Source organism: Artibeus jamaicensis, unplaced genomic scaffold, assembly GCF_021234435.1.
Source record: "Artibeus jamaicensis isolate MK-2021 breed Jamaican fruit bat unplaced genomic scaffold, CSHL_Jam_final contig_519, whole genome shotgun sequence".
Lineage (NCBI taxonomy): Eukaryota > Metazoa > Chordata > Mammalia > Chiroptera > Phyllostomidae > Artibeus > Artibeus jamaicensis.
The window spans coordinates 39,953,302-39,976,473 of NW_026521871.1; the positions used below are offsets into that span (position 1 = coordinate 39,953,302).

General features: G+C 39.1%; 1 pseudogene; it reads right to left on the minus strand.

The window, feature by feature from the left end:
* LOC119043494 (transcription initiation factor TFIID subunit 12-like) overlaps window positions 1-23,172 on the minus strand; it is a 130,145-nt pseudogene that overhangs the window by 78,780 nt on the left and 28,193 nt on the right.

Below are 23,172 nucleotides of genomic sequence, written 5' to 3' on the forward strand. Positions count from 1 at the left end.
TATGATATATATTTATGTAGTTTTTAATATTAAGTATTTCTCATTCATTAGATTAGACCATCAACTTTTTTAGCACAGGGACAGTTATATGTTTTATCTTCAGCCCTGTAGCTCTGTGATGTTCACATAGTAGTTATTCAACAAATGTTTATAGGCTAACCTGAGGTATTCTGTCCTCATTGTCAGAGATCAAATCTCTCTTCATATGATCATATCTTTTCCCCATGAGAAGGCTTTATTATTTTTTTTAATCTTCACCCAAGGACACATTAATTGGTTTTAGAAAGATAAGGAGGAAGGGAGAGAGAGAGAAACATAGATATAAGAAAGAAATATCAGTTGCCTCCCATGTGCACCCCAGCTGTGGACTGAGCCTGCAACCTAGAGATGTGCCCTGATGGACGATCAGACTTGCAGCCTTTTGGTGTATGAGACAATGCTCCGACCAGCTGAGCCACATGGCCAGCCCTACCACAGAAGATTTAAAAATATTCATTCATTGCTGAGGTTTTCTCTGATTGTTATTTTTTTCAGTTTCTTGAAAAACATGTAGAATCACATCCTTGTCAGTTGAAAATTTTATCAATATTTTCCGTAATCATTCATAAGCAGGCAGGGCAGTATTAAATAGCTTGAAGGCAAAATTTTATTTATTGGACCCCGGGCAGAGGGTTGTGGAGAAACATATCAGAAGAAAATTAGTGTGAGTGTTCTCTCTCTCTTAGTCCCTCACACTCTCCCTCTCCCAGTTCTGAAAACCTCTATTCCCTTTGTAGACCCGTTAGCATCCTTCTGTATGGTTCCTACATCTTTTCTTGTCCCTGACAAAGCAAAGCCACACTTTGATTGGGTAAGTCCACTCAAAGTAGGGTTATTAAAGCACCAAACTTACATGAAAACATTATCAGAAGCCTGGCATGACCCTTCTAAGTCATCTCTGACTCCTAATTTAGATCCAGCAGATATGGATGGATTATACCTGCAAATTTGTCATTTACCGTATATCAGCTAGAGTTGATTATTCTTACCCATGGAACACAGATTTCTTATCTGTGCGTCTGACATTTGTTACAAACTTTCAAAGTGATACGAGTTATCAGAGTAAGAATTACAAAAAGTTTAGAAAAATGATGTTCTACAAAATCATCTTGTTTTGGACTTCACAACAAAGAGATGGAATGACAAGAAAATTTAAACATTTCAATTTTTTAAATTTATATCCCATGTAGAAGAGCCAAAGGGTTCTAGCTGGTATTTTTCAAAATAAAAATTTGGACAGAGGCATACCAAATGATACATTTCACTGATCTGATAAGTTTTGTTCTTCACTGTCAACTCATAAAAAGAAAAATGTGAAACATAATTGAAAATATATCACATTGAATTTTGTTTATATCAATTATTAATAGCAGAGTGGCAGAGGAGATATAAGAGGCACATACATATTCTCAAGAAGTTATCTAACATAGGAATGAGATATCATGGTCATTTGCTTTCACGGGGTCTTGAGGATTAACAAGCCTTTTAATAGCATTTGTTGATGGTGGTCTACAGGCAGGGAACTTATAACGTGTTTCTATCAGCCTTATACACCTGAGCGGCCTTGGGGCAAGGCCATCTCCCAAGTGTGACAGGTAGACACACTGGTGAGATTCCCCTGCAGTTGCCTTCTCTCAGGCCAGTTTCTACAACATCTAGAAATATAATCATTTCATTCCAGTTGTTCTGTTCTCCAGTTAACTATAGTTCTTTCACCATTAAATTGTCCCTCACATCCATAGAGGAAAGCAGCCTAATGAACTCATTCACAGGAAGATGGTTATGATTGAAGCAAGAACAGTAAATATTATGTATCGAGTCTAAACAATGCTCCAAAAATTATAGCTGAACATCAGAGAAAAGGATACATTGTTTATCATTAAGCTACAGATAAAGAAACTGAAGCTAAGAGAGACTTCATAACATATTCAAAATTATATAGTAAATAACAAAATTATAATTTGCAATCAAATCATGTGATGTCTTTATAAAAATTATTTATTTCAAAAATTTACAAGTTTCACTTTACATGCAAAATAGCTGATTAATGTTAGCTATTGTTGAAAAATATATACTGGCCCTTTGCCCCATATGTAGACATTGGCCTTTGATATTTGCTTTCAGTTAATTAAGTAAAAAATAAAAATAAAAACAAATTTAAAGCTATTCTTTCTGTCCAAAAGAAACAAAGTTGAGGTATTCTACTAACAGAAGTGTGATCTCCATCCAAAAATAGTTTCTCTATTAATTAATAGCCTTGCTACGTTCTTTCCCAATCCCCTCCAGCTAAAACATATCTTTGTATGAGCACATGTTCCTGACATTGACAATGTTCAAAGTCACGTGACTTTGAAGGCCATGTTCGGATGACCCCCATTCTAGGATATTTTCTGGAGAAAAGAAAATAGGTAAGGCACGTATAGTTAAACTAGTGCAGGCTGTCTCTCATGGTGGAATTTCAAATGTTGTGTTAAATGAATGTGGAAACATTTCTTAAAAAGTTTAAAGAGGATGTTTAAAAGCACAGTGTAAAGGCAATTGCTGTGCGTTTGAATGTAATTTGGGGAACACGGAGTGGAAGGAAGGAGCGGAGGTTAGCAACCTTTGCTCTCCTAATCCCACATCACTGCCCTTGTTGCCGTTGCCCAGCACAGAGGTTAAATCTGGACCAATGGCCAGTTTTATTTCCCTTAAACAATACATCTTTTTTCAATTAAACTAGTTGTCGAGATTTTAAAATATGTTTGTTATGCATAAAACATCTTATTTCTAGTTTCTTAAAATGGAAAGTCTAGCAGTACTGGGCTTGCATTTCGTCATGGCAACAGGCAGGAGAGCTGAATAATGGCTGGGGCCTGTGGATGGGGTCTGTGCTCTTCCAAGAGCACCCCGTCCTTGCCTGGCCCACTGCCCTCATTCGTGCTACCTGCCTGGCAGGGCCTCTGAGTGCAGCCTGCACAGCTACCACAGCTGCCCATCTTCTGTAATCATTAGCGAGTCCTATTAGGCATCTAATGCACATTATGTCTGCAGCATATATATCTTGGTGGGCAGGATCTTGTCTCAAATAAGATTCTGTATTTCAGTGACCACCTACTGGATGCTTAGAGAAATGCTTCTCAGACATTATCATGCATCAGAATCACCTGGTGGGCTTGTTAAACCATATGCACCTGGGTTGCTATGTTAGCGCTTCTGACTCAGCAGGTAACCGTGGGCCCAGTCTTTGTAGGTATGATACGGTCTTCTACCACCCTTTGTTCCTTCCTAATATAGCTTACTTTTTATTTTTCTTAATTATATGCTTTATTTTCCACCAAAAAAAACCCTTCCTTTAAAAAAATACTTTCCCAGAGTTTCTTCCAAGGCCAGGGTTGACAGTCATCCAACGGGAACGGCTGAGAGACAGGAAGGAGGGTAGCCTTGGTGACACACAGACTTCCTCCTCTGCCTCGCTCTTACAGCACCTTTCCTCTTTCACATCATCTTTCTGTGTTCCGCAACACGGTGACTGCCAGCTTGTGGCTGCTGTCCAGATGCCTCCTGCACTGCCACCAGTCCCAGCCGGATGCGAAAATGAGGGGCTTTCCCACTTCCAGCAGATCCCAGTCCAAGTCCATGTCTTCTGCTAATCTATTTATACTGACTACACAGATGGCTGGACTCGTCCAGGAGAGTCACGCTTTGAAATCTGGAGAAAGTGAGTATACAGTTCAAAAAAAAGTTTGGCAAGTTTTTTTCCTCCTCGTCATTTTCTACTGTGTATATTTTATTTCCTATGTATTGCTTGTTATATTCTTTTTAAATTTTTTTAATTTTCGCTTCTTTTTAAAACATTTATTTAATTATTGTTCAAGTGCAGTTTTCTGTTTTTTACTCCCATCCCAGCCCACCCCCAGTTCTCCCCACCTCCCTCCCATTTCCACCCCCCTTAGTTGTTGTCCATGTGTCCTTTATACTTGTTTCTGTAAATCCTTCCCCTTTTTCCCCTGAAATTCCCTCCCCTCTCCCCTCAGGTCACTGTCTCCTTATATATTCTTAATGATCACTTTTTAAAAAAAGATTCTATTTATTTATCTTTTTTAGAAGGTAAGGAAAGGGGAGAGGAAGAGAAATATCAATGTATGGTTGCCTCTCGTGTGTCCCCTGCTGGGAACTGGCCTGCAACCCAGGAATGTGCCCTGACTGGGAATTGAACCTTGATCCTTTGGTTCGCAGGCCCGGACTCAATCCACTGAGCCACACCAGCCACGGCTTAATGATCACTTCTAAACTACTTTTCCACAATAGGTAGCTCACTTCTGAAACCTCTCTTTAAATAAATTGAGGTCCCTGTCACAGGCCTTCAGATCTTTCCCAGTTCAGCTCCAATAAAGGAGGGTAGGGTGGTTGTCAAGAGAGCAGGACTGGGAGGCATTGAGGAAAAGCAGGCTGGTGTGGGGGTCCGTCAGCTTAGGCAGTGAGTCATGGACACAAGTGTGTGTAGCCAAATCATGAGCGTTCGTTCCCCATTGTCCTGCCTTGCACAAAGGCTGTAAACACTTCCTTTGCAGCACTGACCTTCCAAGCCTTCATTACAATTAATCAGTGATAAAAAAGAAAAAGAAAGAAAAGGAGAAACTTGGAGGCATATCTGTATTTGTTAAAGGGTTCATTTAACAGAAATACTTAAGAAGATGAAGATGTACAATGACCAATGTGGAGAAGGTGAGTCAACACCAGGATTTGGGAAGTAGCAGCCATTTTTAATCAACAATTTCCCATCAGCTGCAACCGTGTAAGGCACTGCAGGGGCACCTGGCTGAGAAAACCTGGCAAACAGTGCAAATCTATGTTATGGAAAGAGCAGCAAGAGGTGGAGGTGATGTTATTCAGCAGAAACCTAGGACCAGTTTCTATAGAAATCATTGAGGTATAGTCCATCGAATTAACTTCAATTTCTAGTTAATTATAAACGTATACATTCTTGTAAAAAATACATTACATAACCATTCAATTTTTATGATTCAGAGGATTTGGGTTTGACTGGTCATTTTGAAAAATGATTCTGAGTACAAAAATATTCCTACAAATAGAGAGTTCAGCCTAGTGCATTTAAATTTTTATTTATAGGTTGTTAGCTATGTGATTAAGAGGTGGCACAGGACAGGAGCTAATGATAGCTAAAATCATTAGGACTTCAAAATGAAGATAAAGAATGTCTGAAATGATAGAGCACGTTTCTGGTTGCAAAGGTTGATTAACACAGTTTCTCAGATATATTTACCACTGGATAAGTCAAATATCATTGAATTTGAAAGTAAGAAACCATTTAATGTGGTATATTTTCCTGTGGGCAGGGGAGGAATACAGCTTTTCTCCAGGTTTTCTCCCTATAGTGCTGTTTCATGCTGCTAAACACAGGATCTACTTTTAGTAATATGCACTTACATTTTGGGACATTATTAGCTTCATTTTACATTTTTTCAAGAAGATGAGAATGCCTGTTCTTCCTTTCTCGCTGTCTTTTGTTTGAAAAAAAAGAACAAAATACATCAAAGAGTTGGTGTAGAGATAGGAAAAGTTTTCTAATATGAATTGAATGGCCTTGATAATGATTTCCTTCCTCATAACAAGGTTTCCATAATAAGAATTGAGGGATAGGAGGAGGGTGAAGGGACAAATGCTTTCTACTTAAAGGCTACTTTCTTCCTTTTCATACAGTGAAGCAATTACTGAAGAAAATGCTACAATGATTCTAAGGATCACTGAGGTCCTCAGTCTTCTTTTGAATCATCACCTAATGATAACGGTTCTCCCAAATGGAAACACGGGCATGTGAGAGTGGAAGGGAACAAAATAAACTGGTGATCCATCCACTCCTGGCTCATAGTTAGCAAAGCTATTTCAAAGTTGCTTCTTTTCTCACTTGAAGGTACTTCTACTTCCCCTCCCCTCTCTTCTGCCTCTCTTCTCGGTCTCTTCCTTCTCCTCCTCCTCTTCTTCTTCATTGTCTTCATCTTCATCTTCTCTCTCTTGCACATACACACACACACACACACACACACACACACACACACACACACAGCTCTGTGAGGAAATGCAATGCTTCTTTGGAAACCCATTCTTGTCTCTCAACGTTTGGTCATTAACATAGTTTTTGGTGCAAGGATGAGGCAAAAGGCACATAGGACAAAGTGTTCCACAAAGTGAGACAAATGAACCCTCCTCCAAGATACTGGAAAGCTGTGTGTCTGTGTGGAAAATAATTTGTTACAAGGTATCCCAGTAGTCTTCATTTTTTTGACATGGGGAAGTGCTTCATTTAAATTAGGAGTGTTGTATTGGGAAATATTAACTGCTGTAGACCAAGAGTCCTTTGCTTTATTAATAGACAAAAGGGCAATCACAGAAGCTTCTTGTACCTTTTATTCTATAGCCTCAGGACTCAGAACTCTCTCAATCTACTTAGATAAATGACAGTGTACAATATATTTTATTTCCTCCCATGCTCCCCTTACCAGGGATGTACGGATAAAGTGTGAATCTGTATCATTAGCAACTTGGACCTTAATCTGTCTTTCTAGGACAAGTTAAATATGTGTTTTACTAGGTTGACCTCCTCTAGCTTAAAATTGGTAGTACAATCTAGAATATAATTCTTCAGATTCATTTTAGCTTTGTTCACTGATTTTAGCTGAATACTTACAATGAGATAAAAATAGTTTGTAAGATGATGCCTCAAGTGACTTACAACCTTCCAGTTGTGGGTATTAACCTTAGCCAGTGAGCATGAGCTCACTGGCTAAATGAAGTTTAAGCATCCATAATCCTTCATTTTGTTCTGAAAGTAAAGGGTATCTCTGTATAGTAATTGTGCTTTACTTTCTCGCAATGAAGCCTTTTAAGAGAGATTTAAGAGAGATGCTGGGTGAATATGCTTTCCTCTGGCTTTCTCCTTTCCACTATTATTGCTATTCAATCCATGCTATGTATGAACATTGCCTTTCTTCATTTTGGAGTGATGATACTTGAAATAGGGCTAGGACTTTTGTTGTAAGAAAGCAAAAGAAACCTCAGCCTGATTTTTTTCTAAACTTCCCGTTTAAGCTAGTTCAGGAAAATGAATCCATAAGAGAAAAGAGCTTGAGCTCTACTTAACAAAGAAATATCATTTTACCTTTTTAATCTTTTATTTTCCTCTCTGTGTTTTTTTTCTTTTGGTCTCAATCAGCCACTTCTGTGAAAATAAAAAAAAATTAGCTAAAGGCAAATTTGGGGTTGTACTATATTCTGGGCAATACCATTTTGGTAGGCGGAATAATGATGTCCTAAAGATGTTCTGGAGTTCTCATAGTTCTTAGAAACTGTGTTATATACATGACAAGGGGATTAAGTCTGCAAATTCAGGTTGCTAACTAGCTTACATTAAAATAGGGAGATTATTTTGGGTTATCTGGTGATCCCACTGCCATTACAATAATTTTAAATAGGGGGGAAGAGAGACAGAAAATTCAGAACCAGAGGTGGCATTGAAAAGATTCAACTGGCCATTGTTAACTCTGAAGATGGAAGGGACCCACAAGATGGGGAATGCAGGCAGCATGCATAAGTTGGAAATGGAAAGAGAATAGATTCCCCTCTAGAGACTCCAGGAAGAAAGGCAGCCCTGACGACTCCACTGTTTTAGCCTAGTAAGACCATGTCGGATATCTGACTTCCAAAACTGTAAGATAATGCATCTGTGTTGTTTTAAGCCACCAAGTTTGTGATAATTTGTTACAACAGCAATAGAAAACCAATACAACCAAGAAGTGCCCTTGTTACCGAACAACAAGAGGTCCAAGGGAGGGGCTATACAATATTTGGCCCACCTAGGGATGCCCAAAACTGCTATACAACAGGGGCCCCTCCCGAAAACAAAATACTAATATCTACTGGGCCCTTCTGTCCGCCGCCAATTGGAAAGACATCTCTTAATGCCAGAGATTTGTGAAAAGGAAACAAAATGTTTATTTAATGCTATTCAGGCCTAATGCCACCACTAAAATATCAAAGTCCTTTAGGGTATACACCTACACCCACATAGTGCTCCCTTCTCCCACTGTCCCAACTCTGGGTACCGTAAATCAGGAAAAGAGCACACGTCCCTTTTCCAGGCCACTGGCACCGTAAATCAGGAAAAGAGCACACGTCCCTTTTCCAGGCCACTGGCACCGTCAGCTGTGTCACTGTGCAGGCAGGATCTCGAGTTAATCCAAAGTACTGTGGTACCCTCTCATGGTCCACTGGCAAGAGTCCTTTGTACCCAGTTCCAGTCAAAGTCTCTCTTGCTTTTTCAGGCCCCGCAGCCAAAGGGGGCACCCCAAAGCTGTGTGGGGCCTCTTCTACCAAAGCTGCAGGAGTCCGCACTCCACCAAAAGCATGTGGCTTTCTTCTTCACCTGGCTGCAGGGATCTCCATTCTGGCAAAGCTGCATGGTTTTTCCCTTTCACCTGGGAAAGAGGGGGTCTGCACCCTGCCAAAGCCACGTGGCTCCCTCTTTCACCTCACCAACAGGGGGTCCTCACTCTGCTGAAACCGCGTGGCTCTCTCTTTCATCTGGCCAAGCGGGGACCCTTCATGTCTCGGAGCCAGTCTTTTCCAAGCTCCCACCCAGGCCATCTCGCTCAGGAGCGCAGCCCCTAGTTTCCGTCTTGAGTCCCCTAATTCCATTCTCCGTCCCCGCTAGTTCCATCTTGAGTCCCTGCCACAACCTTCTCATTCAGGAGTGCAGCCCCTCGTTACATTCTGAGTCCAAGCCCTCTCACTCAAGAGTGAAGCCCCTAGTTCCATCCTCCTCCCTGGCTCCAAACTTGGCCACTGCTATTTAACATATCTATGAAACCAGTTAAAGGTTATAGATATGTTAAATAATCATTCCAGAGGTTAGCTGCAAAACTGTTGCTATGCAAAACAGCTCTCAATGGCCTGGCTCCATTCATCCATTCACCCTGGGGGGTGGCGGTGAGGACATCTTATATGTCTCTCCAATATTTCTATACACTTTGAATTCTGGACACCTTTCTAAATCTTTTTTTTGGGGGGGGGGGCCTGGCTGCACCCTGTATCACCCTCTTAATAGAACTTCCAACCCAAAGTCTACCTCTAACATCAGGTACGGCCAAGAAACCCATTTGCAGAGGACGTGTACCAGCTGTATTCGATTCTAATATCTCTTGTCATCTTCCTTTTTTCAGCCTTGTTTACTTTGAGTGGCTTCTTTTCTTTTTAGTTTGACTTTAGTAAAATGACTCAATATGAGAGATAAGAAAGTAAAGTGTTAATAGGGTAGAGAATCCCATCCAAAAGCAAATAATCAGAATTCAGTTTGGCATGTGTGTGTGTGTGTAGAATTGTAACAATTTTAATTAGATCCCAAAATTTGTGAGAAAAGTCACTGCAAAATCTTGTTAGAAGTTTATTATTTTAAAACCACATGTGCAAACACAAAATGCACTGTGTTAAAGAAAGGCAATGGTGAACAAGTCCCATTTCCCCAATAATTAGCTCAGATCAATAACCTGTGGCTTATGTGAAGGCCATCTGGAAAGAACAGTCAGATGTTTGGGTGTTTGTCTAAAAAATCACTGGAAAATAACCTTGAATTTATAATGTCATTTGATGTAGTGCTGAAGATGGCAATAATGTTCCCTTTGTTTGATCAGTAAATGTTGTATTACCCCAGGAAGGCTTTTATTTAAGTAGGTCAATGATTAAGAGATGAATATAATATCAACACTTTTACAAAAATTGCATTTGCACAGTATATTTGCTCGCTAGTTTTGTACCATTGTGCTGCTTTGTGTATGTTTTGCCTGTGTAGACATTTTTTACACTTAAGGTAATGGCTTACTACATTTGTAAATTTGATATAATAAATGCGACCAAATTTCTTAATGCTCAGATTTTGCTTATTAAGGTCATATGGCTTTTTTCAGGTATTTGAAGAGTTTCAGAGAATAGAATGTATTGTGTTAGAAATGTAGTTTGACATCTTTAAGAGAATCTATTCAACTACCTGTGTAAACGGTGTTAATTATTCCTAAAAGGGCCTTAAATATCTTAATTCTTTAAGTTTAGAAATAAATTGAACATTAATAAAAAATAAGTGGAAGTGTTCTTACTCTAGATAAAACTGCCAGATTTTTAAATAAAATGATATTTTTGAGGTGACACTAGAGGCTAAGGAAAACTGTTTTGAAACTTATTCTATTAATAGTTTAATTATACATTAAAGAGAACTAATCCCAAATAGAGAAGTGTGCTCTTAACATTTCCTCCGGCAATTAAAAATATTAATTGACAATACATATGGAAGGTTTGAAAGGCATTTTGATGAATTTCCAACATTTGAACATTTATTTCATATATTTATTGAATACGTATGTACTAGCCACTGTGCTAGGCATTAGTATAAAGAACCTGATGTAATGTTTAATACTCAGAATATGCGCAGTCAGTATTGGCAATTAATCTTAATGGAAGCCATCTCTGTGTCCTCAGGCCTGGCACACTAGTGTGTGTGCGTGTGTGTTTCTTTGTGTATATATCTTTGTATGTCAATGTCTATGTCTATATACATTTCTTTCTACCAACAAGGCTTTCAGAAGAGAGAGAAGAAAGAAAAACGAATGTGGAAACGAGTAGAGATTAAGCCACTTCTTTGTTAATTCACAATATACACACGGACATGTGCACACACAAACACACATACAAATCTGATGCGACCCTAGAAACACTGAGGTTGTGACCAGTCCTTTGGAGTACAATCTGAAAACAAATCTCTGATATCAGAGTGCAGGAATTGGGAGGGACAGCTACTTTGCTTGAGTCTCATAGACTTTTTGATAGATAAGGAAATGGAGGTCCTGAGAAATGATATGACTTGCTCAAGACCCATATCAAAGATAGACAAGACTAAACAGTAGTTAATGTGGGAAAGGCATATTTTAATCAGAAATAACTATTGTAATGGGGAGAAGTCCAGCATGAACTGAACTCAACCTCCATTTATTCTGAGGTGAATCAGCATATTGAAGATAGAATGAAGGAGGAGGGAGGAAGCCCAGCCAGGACTCAGAAGAGTCAGGGAAGCAAAGAAATGACAAAGAGTTAACCATCAGATGTGCTATTGTTAACCATTAGAAGGTCAGGTGTTTCTGCTTGCTGTCAATAACCAAAGTTAGGATTCTATCCTCTCACAGAGACTGGGAGACAGAGGGCTGAACCAAACAGTATTTTTTGGTAGTCTTGAATTTTTTCAGGTACACACTTTAAGGAGATTAGATTCATTTTAGGCATGTGGACTTTGAGCTGTTAGAAACAAAGATGGCATTTTGTTCAAGTTTTTATGGGCCAAGTACCAGGCCTCATCAAGAAAATGGCTCAGAAGAACTTGGCTAGAGTTTGGATGAGAGGAGAATCTTTGTCACTCCTCAGTAAATTTTCTAGTGCTGAGATTTCTGCCTGTGCTTTAGCCAAATTCTGGTCGTAACTGTACAAAGTGCCATCTAAAATGCTTTTACCTTACAATTTTTTTCTTTCATCTTTGTAAAGTGGTGAGACCCAGGTTTACATCTGTGTTGCTTCCCCTCTAGTTGGCAAGTTAAAGAGCATGTCTATGCACAGGATAGCTGGCCAGTCACATTTCACCTGAGACTCTGAATTTAGTGAGGGAAACCCATGGTGTGTATAAATAGCATCATCCACTCAGTGTGTTCGCTCTCCTTCTATTGTTCCTACTCCAAGCAATATCACCCATGTCCTGCTGAAGTGTACTTCAGTCCCTTTTGAAAGAATCAGAACATCAACCTCTAAAATATGTCACACTCTCTTAGTATCACATTGTCACATTCAGCATCTCAAATAGCATCAAGGAACACACAGAAAGAGCAGGCCTGTGTGCCATTGTCTTTGTCAATCTCCAAGTTACTTAAGGCTTACATATTCTAGTTCCTTTAATAACCTGTTCTACACCTATCTTTGTGAAGGCTTTAACACTTTTATTTATTTATTAAAGTTTTCATTTATTTATTTTTAGAGAGAGGGAGAGGGAGGGAGAAAGAAAGGGAGGGAGAGAAGCATTTATGTGAGAGAAACATCAGTTGGTTGCCTCTCACAGGTGCCCCAAGGAGGGACTGAACTTGCAACTGAGGCATGTGCCCTCACTGAGAATTGAACTGGGGACCTTTTGGTTTGTGGGGCCACACTCATCCAACTAAACCAGACCACCCAGGGCAAGGCTTTAACCCTTTTTATAATCTATTTGAATGCTGATTCATCATTAGCTTTTGAATATCATGACTCTGTAAGTTCATCATCCATTAAATGGAACACAACTTCTATTTATTGCCCCAAATGCAACTGTATCAAGTTCAAAGTCATGACCTTTGAGAGCACAAATATTTTCTTTTTCCAAAGGATGGTCTATCTTTAGACCTATTTCCAATTATTTCCTTTGCCTGTAGTAAACCCCCATCCACATTCTTCTGGGCCTAACTGGTGTTACAAAACAGGCAGCATTCTTACAGAGTTTAGGTTACTCTCTTAGATGTAACTTCATTATTTCTACTTAAGCCACTTTGTTGTTATTCTTGGAAAATGCTTTGAAAAGTTTCAAACTCGTTTACCCCTGTGTTTTTGGCCTAGTGTGCCAAAATACCTGAATGAGATGCATGAAGATGAACCCAATTTTTGTCTTGATTTCTTTTTCTTTTAATTTATTTTTTAAGCCTCACTCAAAGACACTCTTCATTGCTTCTAGAGAGAGAAGCAGAGGGAGAGAAAACGAGAGAGAAATGGGGATAAGAGTGAGAAACATCAATTGGTTGCCTTCTGTTCTCACCCATGCAGGGGATCAACCCTGCAGCCCAGGCACGCATTCCAGCTGGGAATCAAACCTGCAACACTTTGGTTATGGGACAATGATCCAACCAACTGAGCCACACTGGCCAGGGCTATTGCTTTTCTTTTTAAAAATATATATTCTGCCTCTACTTTCATTTGTTCCATTTTCATGCACTGGGTAATAGACTAGAACAAAGGCTATTCAGTGCATAGAAAGTATATTTTTACTTGTCCCAGTCTCCCCCTGTATGGCGTTATTCTGTTCCTTTTCAGTTTTGTATTCATATCACTCTTTTGCCTTTGTTTTTCTTCTTGATTCCAGTAAAATGTAAATGGCATCACCCTGTACCTGTATTTTTCTCAGTGTTGCCATGACTTCCAAGCCAGCTGGCAGATTTCTAGTCCATGAGTGATCTGTGGGTGAACATCTAAGGAGAGGAATGGAGGGTTAGACAATAATACTTATAAATAGCCCCTTTCTGTTCAGAATTCTGTAAAACCTGGTTAAAACTTTATCAATTATTTTTGTACCAAACAGAAGCTCTTTTGTTTAACTCAGATGTAATGTTATTATTCTTAATTTTATTTATAAGGCTAAATAATTGGATGGCTCCAATGTATTTGTAGTAGGAACATGGATTGTATGTATTACAGCAGCAGAGTGTCCATTAAAAGTACGCAGGGCATTTTGCTTTGTCTCTAAGGAAAAGCTGACAATGGCCTTGAGGAACTGTAAAAACTGCTGAATCAAATGCTGTTGATGGGAAAATAAAAATGAGACATGAGACATTGGGAAGAGTCTCTTTAAGGAATCCCATGGAGAGACACTAATGAGGAGAGAGGTCATTCTATTAAAAAGAGCTACATGCAATTTGCGTAACTGTTCTGAAATACCTATCTAGAAACATGCCTTGTGATGACTCGTGAGCCAGAACTGCTAGTGGAAATGGGTAAATTTACAAATTCTGTATAGATTATAATTGCAAAAGTTTAGCTTCAAAAGACAAGGTGTTGAAATGTAGTGAATGGTCATGTGGGAAAATAAATCTCTCCTGCTAAAAGAACAGGCAGAGGAAAATGATACTAGCAATTGTTGTCATAATATAGATATCATCCCTGCTCTGGACCATGGAGGGGAATTGTCATATTGTTATAAGACACTTAGTACAGAAGAATATTCCCAAGGCCTTATAAGCAATTAGCATAAAGCTGTCATGAGGAATCTGTCCTCTTTAATATACTACTCTCTAATGAGTTGTGATTGTACCTAGTATGCTAAGACATTCTGTTACATATCCGTGCTAGCTTGGGCTTACTTAATTCTTTATAGTTTGCATTGTATCTTGACGTACTTTATCTCATTGGAATCTTAGACCAGCCCTGGAAACAGTAAAAGCAGTTGTTATGCAATGCACAGAAAAATCAAAGCACATAGAGGTTATGGGACTTTTCACATCACATAAAATCTTAGGCTCTGATTCCTCACTTGGCTGGCTTTTCACCAGCCTCTTTTTCTTAACAGGTACTGTGGAAAGACTTAAACTCAAGGACTAAAACATGAAAGAACCACCCTTCATGATTAAGAACCATGTTCCTAAATAAAGGCTATATTTCTTTAAATCAGAAGTTGGCACACTATGACCCATGGACCAAATGTAGTGCACTGCCTTTTTTCGTCAATAAAGTTTTATTGTATATGGAGTAAGTTAGTGATTGAGTTTCTTTTTTTTTCTTTTTTGCATGTAGCTGTCCAGATCTCCCAACACCATTTGTCGAAGAGACTATTTTTACTCCAATTTATGCTTCTTCCCCCTTTGTCAAATATTAATTGACCATAAAAACTTGAGCTTATTTCTAGACTCTCTGTTCTGTTCCAGAGAAGGAGCTCCTACCCTTTGTGACAGCATGGATGGAACTGGAGAGCATTATGTTAAATGAAATAAGCCAGGCAGCAAGGGAAAAATACCGTATGATCTCACCTTTAAGTGAAATACAATCAACAAAAGAAAAATGCAAACAAAATATAACCACAAACATTGAAATTAGGAACAATCTAAAAATAGCCAGGGAGAAAGGGGAGGGGACAGAGAGAAGAAGGGTTTTTCAGGAACTACTATAAAGGACATATGGATAAAACCAAGGGAGAGGGTGGAAGGAAGGGAGGGAGGGAGGTTTGGCTGGGGTTGGGGGGAGGGGTGGGGAGAAAATGCAGACAACTTACATGAACAACAATAAAGTAGTTTAAAAAAAGATTTTTTGAAACACAGCTATACTCATTTGCTTATGTATTGTCTATGGCTCTTTGTGCTACAACAGCAGAGGTGAATAGTTGCAATAGAGACCACATAGCCTACAAAGGCTAAAACATCTACTATCAGACCCATTATAGAAACTACTTCTTAACCCCTGCAACTAAATAATTATCTAAATCATGTACCATCTCTTTAAGCATACTTCTTCAACTTTTATGCTACAGATCCTTAGAAAAATGCTTTTCTAACTTAATTTACTGAATCCTCGAGTTTCTGATTGTGAAAAAAATATTGTAAATATGCATTTTATGGTCATAATGATATGAAGTAAATTCTAGCAAGCAGCCTTCAAACTTAAAATGATAAAATGATAAATGTCATGAGTAAAATTAATAGAATTGAAATTAAAGACAAGGAACATACCATGTACTGAGTGACTATAAGTAATGGGACAATTTTTTTTATTATGCATTTCCATCCCAGGTACTTTCAGGACACAGAGCCAGCTACCACGGGCCTGCCGTCATCTGGAACCGGTAGGCTGCTGTCGTGGGGTTTTACATCCAAACTGGATAGTGTTATTTTTATGATCATATCTGATTGCTTCTAACACAAAAATTTTGTCAATTTTAAGGTTCTCACACATCAGCATATTAACTATTTTAATGTGCATATGTAACTTTTTAACTCCTGGAGGACAATGACAATTTTTTTAAATTTTTATATTTTGTAGTGGCATTTGCTTGGAGACCAATTGTCTAGACAGTTTCTGTGAACAGGGTTAGGAAGCCACACTAACTTCGAATATTTCTAATGAAAACATTCTGTTCTTCCCTTGGTCTGTCAATCTCCATTGGCAGCCACAAGTTTCCTGCTCTAAAACAGCCATTCTTTTCTTAACTGAAAAACAAAAACAACAAAATAAAATAGTGCTCAAGCACGTTGGACCCTTGCTTGGTTTGTAACTATAAAAACACTAGATTACTCAAATTAGTCTGTGCATTTTGGTGTCAGAAGATAGACCTTCTACCCAGAAGACAGTCTGCAGAGCTGTAATGGACAGGATCCTGATGTAGGAATGGCAGCCAGGGAGGCAGCTCCCTGAGCAGGCAAGGTTGGCCTCCTATGTTCTTTGCTTCTTTCTTTGTCTCGTTCGTCTCATTCAGCGGGTTTTACTGACAATGCTGCCTCCAACTTCCCAAAACATGTATGCTGCCTAGATTCCTTTTTCCCAGTGAAATGCAGAGCAGCAAATCTTAATAAAAACATGGTGTTAGTTAAACAATGAATTAATTTTTCTAAAACATGCCTGAATGAAATGATAAAACTTTTTATATCCCTTTAAAATAAAACAAATGAGCATAAAGTTGTGAGTTGCGTGGGATGTATTTTAGTGATGTTAATTAGCCAGTGGTGGAAATATTGGGGGAATGAACACTTCTGGGTCTCTGTAAATCACATAACCACAGTGACTTCCTATGCATCAATTTAATCTTGATGAGAGCCATTCCAGGACTGGAGGCATTGGTGGGAAGATATAGAAACCAGGAGGAGTAGGCTGGCATGGACCAGAGTCTGGAATCTGGATTTTATCAATGGGTCTGACTGGTAATTAAATTTTCTCACGGCCAAGTTAGATTCGTCTGTACCTTAAAACTGGAGGACAGTGCTGAGTCTCAATGCCAGGGAACCCATGGATAGGACAGTTTCCAAGTGTACTGCATTGCACACAGGCACCAGGTAGGTTGTAACTTCTAAGTAGGTGGGACATATCTTAGCAGCCTAAAGTTCCATTCAGACCCTAGGAGATGGACATATAGCAGGTGACAAAATAAAAGGGCTACAGGTTTAGGCTAGAGTCATGTCTGGGTCACTCTGATCTGCCATTAAGATGTGACATGGTCATGACCTTACATCCTAGAATAATACTCTGTAGTTTAATTTATTCAGCTTAGGCTAGATAGGTGAGGGTTGGCAGGTGGTAATTTGTAACCAGAAAAACAACTTCATGCACTGGGGGCAAGGGATAAAGTATGTATGTGCATATTACTTTAACTGAGTTAAAGAAATGGTTCTTTAAGAAAGTTTAGCAGTAGTACATGCACACTTGTAGAAATATTTTAAAATACAAATGGATAATAAAAGCACTAACAATAATCCATAATTTTACTATCTAGGGGAAATGGTTATTTTTATGTAATGTATAACTTTCTCTTACTTTCCACCTGTCTTTGTACTTAAGCAAATCTGAGTTTTTGTCTACGTGTGCATTTTATCATTTACTTTTCTGATCTCCTTAAAAAGGACATTATGATCTCTCAGCAATGAACACCACTGTGTTTCGTCTGACTTACCAAGTGTTGGCTCGCTGGAGGTACCGTGTAGTATAGGCTTCTTCTGATACTGTTTCAATTGTCTGTGGACTTTATCATGGACAACACCTGTCTCTGGTGCAGGAAGACCTCATCACAGCCATAAAAGGAGACATACAGGAAGGGATGTCAGTCCAGTTACTTTTACCATCCGATAAATCATCCAAAAACTTAGTAGCATCAAAGAATCCTTTATTAAGCTCATGGGTTCCGTGTACCCAGTGGGGATGGCTTGTCCCTCTTGCCTGATATCTGTGGCCTCAACTAGGGAAGCATGAACATTTGGGGAGACTTCACAACTCACATATCTGGCACTGGGCACCCGGCACCTGTTCTTGATGACTTGGGAAGGCTTGACTCTGCAGCGGCCAATGACCAGAGAACATGCACATGGCTTTTTCGTGTGACCTGAGCTACCTGACAGTATGGCAGCTTCAGGGTAGGTAGAGTCCAGCACGGAGAGTCTGGGTTCCAAAAGTTGACATTCCTGCAAATAAGGCACAGCTTCATTGCTTGTATAATCTCACCTCAGAAGTCACAGCATCACTTTTGCTAAACTCTAGTGGCTGTAAGAGTCACTAGGCAGTCAGATTCAAAGGAGAAGGGACAGACTCCAGACTGAGATTTTGCCATCTGGCCTACAATTTTTATAACTCCTCAAATCTTAGTCTAAATGGTGGGAAAGCAAATCAAGCCTCCTCGATTAATGATAATTTAAGGAAAACACCTCCAGTTGTTTTGTTCATTTTTGTATTTTTTTATTTTGAGGCAAAACATTACTTTGCATAGTTCAAACATTAGAATAAAAAATAAAGAAGACAAAGTTTTTTTCCTAATGCTGTGGCCAAGAGAAGTCTAAAGTCTTAGGGAATATGATTTTAGAGATTTAGAGATTATGACCTAGAATGGGTAAGAAAATAAATGTTTTGCTGACTCACACTATATTTAGACACAGGTTGCTTACAAAGAGGCTGAGGTGTGTGAGGAGGGAGACTGAGGGCATAGCTGGGGTAGATGCTGGTAGGCAGTCAAGGTCAGGGGGCCAGAAGCATAGGAGGTAGGATGTTCTCCTGGGACCAACGCTCACCCTTGTACATATCACTGGGGCAACTGACTCCACCCTACCTGTAATAACCCAAACAAAACCGCAACCTGCTTACTTTCAGTAATTATTTAAATAAGAAATTCAGATTGCTTAGGCTTGACTCTTACAGTTTCTTGTAGCCAAGGTAACAATTTTTTGTTTGTTTTTCAGAATAGCATACCACTCTGAAGCATAAATCTGCAATTAATCCTGCAAAACAACCCATGATAATGTTCTCTTTGGCATTATCAACTTTTGTTTTTTTCCAGGTGCCAAATATATAGCGCTCTTAAAATGTTTCAGGCAATCAAAATGCCACTTTGGAATATTTCTTTCCCCATTGGGTTTTTGTTTTTTCCATCATTTCTCTAAAATGGAAAAAAAAAAAGGCGATGAAGAAAGGTAAAGAAAAACAATTCTGACAGCTGGAGGATATAACAAAAAACTATTTTTTAAAAATGTCTTACAGTTGTGCTCAAGTCAGTCACAGCTTTTTGTACCTAATGGGTACATGGTAATTTTTAGAAGGGCAAGTCTCCAGTGTCTTGTAAGTGAGGCCAGTGAAATGACTTGCTATTCACTGTGGACGGGGTGTCAAACTCATTTTCACCAGGAGCCACATCAGCCTCGAGGTTGCCTTCAAGGGGCCAAAATAATTTTGGGACTACTTTTTAGTCCCAAACTGTTAAGGAGTTAGTCCCAACAGTCCCTTAACTGTTAAGGAGTTGATGGACCCTGGTGAAAATGAGTTTGACACCCCTACACTATGGGCAATTGTTAACGAAACTTACCCAGAAAAAGCCCTCCCCCAGAGTTGAACACGTGGGTTCCTAATTAGCAGAGTTGACCACACTGGCCAATTCTAGTACTTGTAAAGAAAAAGCAGTCATTCCAGATCATACCTTTGCTTGAGATTGAAGTCAGCTAATGATTACTGAGCGCTGTTAAAGAACACAGACCTGCAGAATTGATTGGATTTCCAGATTAGCAGAAGGAAGTTCTTTGGGGATACAAACATTCTTAAGACAATGGAGAGTCACCTTTATTGGGACAGTTAAAAGAGCAAACAAATATCCATCACAGGTGAACAAATAGTGCACTGGATGGGGAAGGAGAAGAGAGGATACAATTGACTAATCACCATTCAGGTGGATGCTTGGGTTGCATCAGGGGCAACCTGGAGGACTGCACACCCACCAGCAAGGCTGGTCTTTAAACAGTAAGTGCAGAGTGAAAGTAAATGGCTATGAACTGCACTTGTATGCATGATAGACACACACGCACATACACATGTGCACTCATGCACACAGGAACACAACCATCCTCATTAGGCTTAGTCTAGTTTGTCAATAGCCAACTTTTCCCTCCCTAGATCAGCATTCCATGGTCTTCTCTGGAGACCTCTTCTGCTTATGGCAAGAGCATGCTGGCAACACAAGTATCAGGCACAGCAAATATCTGCCATTTTAATTCCAAAAATCAAGCATAGAAAAAGTGCCAGAAGTTTCATGGTGGATGTTTGAAGACTGAGGTTGGGAAGAAGAGACCACCTCTCTCTGTGTTTCCTCCCAGGATAAGCACCTGCCACGTGCCAAGGCACCCAGTGGTTAAGGTAACACGTCTTTTCTCATTTAATCCACCTCATGTCCATTATAGAGAAAACCAAGGCTCAGACACATGCAATGAATCTTTAAGGTCACACAGCTGGTACAGCAAGACTGGATCTGGGCCTAAGGAATTCAACTCCAAGTTCAGTGCTCCTCAAAGCAGTGTGTTCACCCAGGATCACCCTCCTGACTTCCATCAGTCTATTGGAATTTCCTAAACCAGATTAAATGCCACTTCCTCCAGGAGCCTTCTTGATTTCGCCTCCTGCGTTCAGGCAGATTTAGGTCTATCCCTCTTATGCATTGCATTTAACACACTGCATTATATTACCTACTTATTTTTTAACTTTTTTTTTAGTGCAGAAAGTAAAAAAAAAAAAAAGAAAAATATAGAGAATAATGTGAAACCTACCAATATACCAAACACTTGGAGTTGAGTTATTACTTTTTATAATGTACTTTATTTTTTAAAGAGTAAAGGACCAGCCATAATAAAGTTGAAGATCCTTTGGTGCCCAAAGTTCAGTCCTATTCCACTCTTTCCATTCTCAAAGGCATTCATTAACTTGAATTTTATATGTTTTTCTAGTTTATGCTTTTATATTTTTCATATATATTTATTCATAAATAATGCATGGCATTGTGTGTTTTTAAAATTTTATTTAATGCCCTCATATTGTGTGTTTTCTATAATTTGCTTTTTTTAACTTAGCATTATCTTTTTGAGATCTATCCCATTAACATCAAAATACATAGTGCATTTCTCTTAACTGATAGTGTCTTGTTATGTGAATGCAAAAATACTTAATTTATCCAGTCATTAGCAATACTTATTTAGGTGGTTTTAAGTTTTGGTTGTACAGAAGATCCTTGCACATATTCTCTGAGTCTAATGTGTGAACATTCTTTAGAGGAATATATATAAAAACGGAATTGATAGGATGTAGGATGTGGCGTTTTCAATCTTCCAGGTTTCTGCCACATTGCCCTTTAGAGAAGTTGTACCAATTTCTACTCCTTCCTGCAGTATAATGTGAGGGTGTTAATTTCCACACATGCTTGCCAGTAGTTGAGACCGCCTATCTTTTAATGAGAATGTTTACTTCCATGGTCAATTGTCAGTCTCTTAAGGTGGGGGGCATGCTTGATTTGTAATTTTGGCATATTTGGGGTCCAGAATATATAGTTATGTGGCTAATCTATACTCTGCTTGCTATTCATGCCTTAACTATTTAGCCTACTGTTCCACTGACAGAAGGTTCCCCATAGTCTGTTGGAGTATGTAGGCAACATCCATGTCCCTTTGAATGGAATTGCTCTTATTGTCTCAGAATATCTTAAATAAAGAAATAAAAAAAAAACACAGGATGGGGTTTGAATTATTTGCTTCAAAGCCAGAAATGAAGCAACTCATTGGCCATTACAAGCAAATTAAGAATACGTAATTATCAGGGCTAATCGGTTAAAAGTTGAACTCAGGTATGCAAGAACATTGTTATGGGCACCTCTTCATTTAGAGCAGCTACAGTGATGATATTAACACAAAGGCAGTTCCCTGCTTCTATGCCATTCCATCCTCTGGTATTAACCATTTTCAGTTGTTCTTTTTCTCTCGTATGTTTAAAAGTTGTTCATCTCAACTGAATTCTCCCTATAGCTATATAACAATAATCATGCCTTAACTATCTTTTTAAAAATTCTCTTTCACTCCTCCATCTCCATTCAGCTGCCTCATAGCTCTCAACCTCACTCACCATTAGACCTCCCTAAATCATATTCTCCTCCTAGGTGTGCTGTATGATAGCTGTGATTCCGATCTCTCCGCTGAATCATCTCTTACCAGTGACCTACTGTTGCTCAGTCCAATGGACATTACTGCAGCCATCACTGTACCTAGTTCTTCTGCAGTGTTGAAAGTGTTGAGCCCTGACTCCGTATAAAAACCTAGCTTTCAGTCAGCTCCTGGCTACACCTTTACAGTTCCATCATTTATTCAGCCAAATGTTGGAGTTTCATAATGCTCAGTCTAGGCTCTCTTTTCATTTCACTTCATAGCATTGTTCCTAAATTAATTCATTGAGGCTAATGATTTTTAATACCGAAATGTAGAGCTCAAGCCAAGATTTCTCAAAGCTCTAGACCCAAATATATAGTGATCTACAGATTAAACTTGGATTTCTTAAAGGTATCTCAATTACAACATGTCTTCAATGAAACTTCTCTCCTCCATACCTGTTCTCCTTTCTTTGCTCCATCATTGATGTCATCACAATTCATTTGGGATCACAAGCTAATAAATTAAAAATAGTCTTGCTTTTTCTTTCCTGACTCTTTACTGATGCTTTTACCTTGTTGATTTCACCTTTTTTTCCTGTGGCTCACATCTGCCCACTTCACTGCATCCCCCCAGCCCCACCCTTGTTAACCTTTCACCCCCTCCTGCCAAGGCCTCCCAACTCTTACATGCTAATTTCTCCCCTTAGAATTGCATTTGTTCCTATTACTGCTATAATAACAAATTACCACAGATTGGTTTAGAAAACCAAAAAAAAATTACTATTCTGGACTTCAGTAGTCCTAAAATCAAGGTGTTGGCAAGACTACATTTCTTCTGGAGGCTCTGGGAGAGAACTCGTTTCCTGGCCTTTTCCAGTTTCTAGACGCCACCTGCGTTTCTTGACTCTAGTCCATTCCTTGCCAATCCCTGCTTCCCTTATCACATCTTCTTTAATTCACGCCATCCTCTCTTTTTTAAGATCCCTTGATAATTCAGGATATTTTTTTATCTCAGTATCCTTGACATAGTTCTATCTGCTAATGTCCTCTTTGCCATATAAGGAAAATATTTGCAGCTCTGGGGAATTAGAACATGGACATCTTTGGGTGGCCATTGTTCTGCCTACCACAAAATGCTCCTTCCTTCTCTCCTCCTCCCTCAATTTGTTAACTGC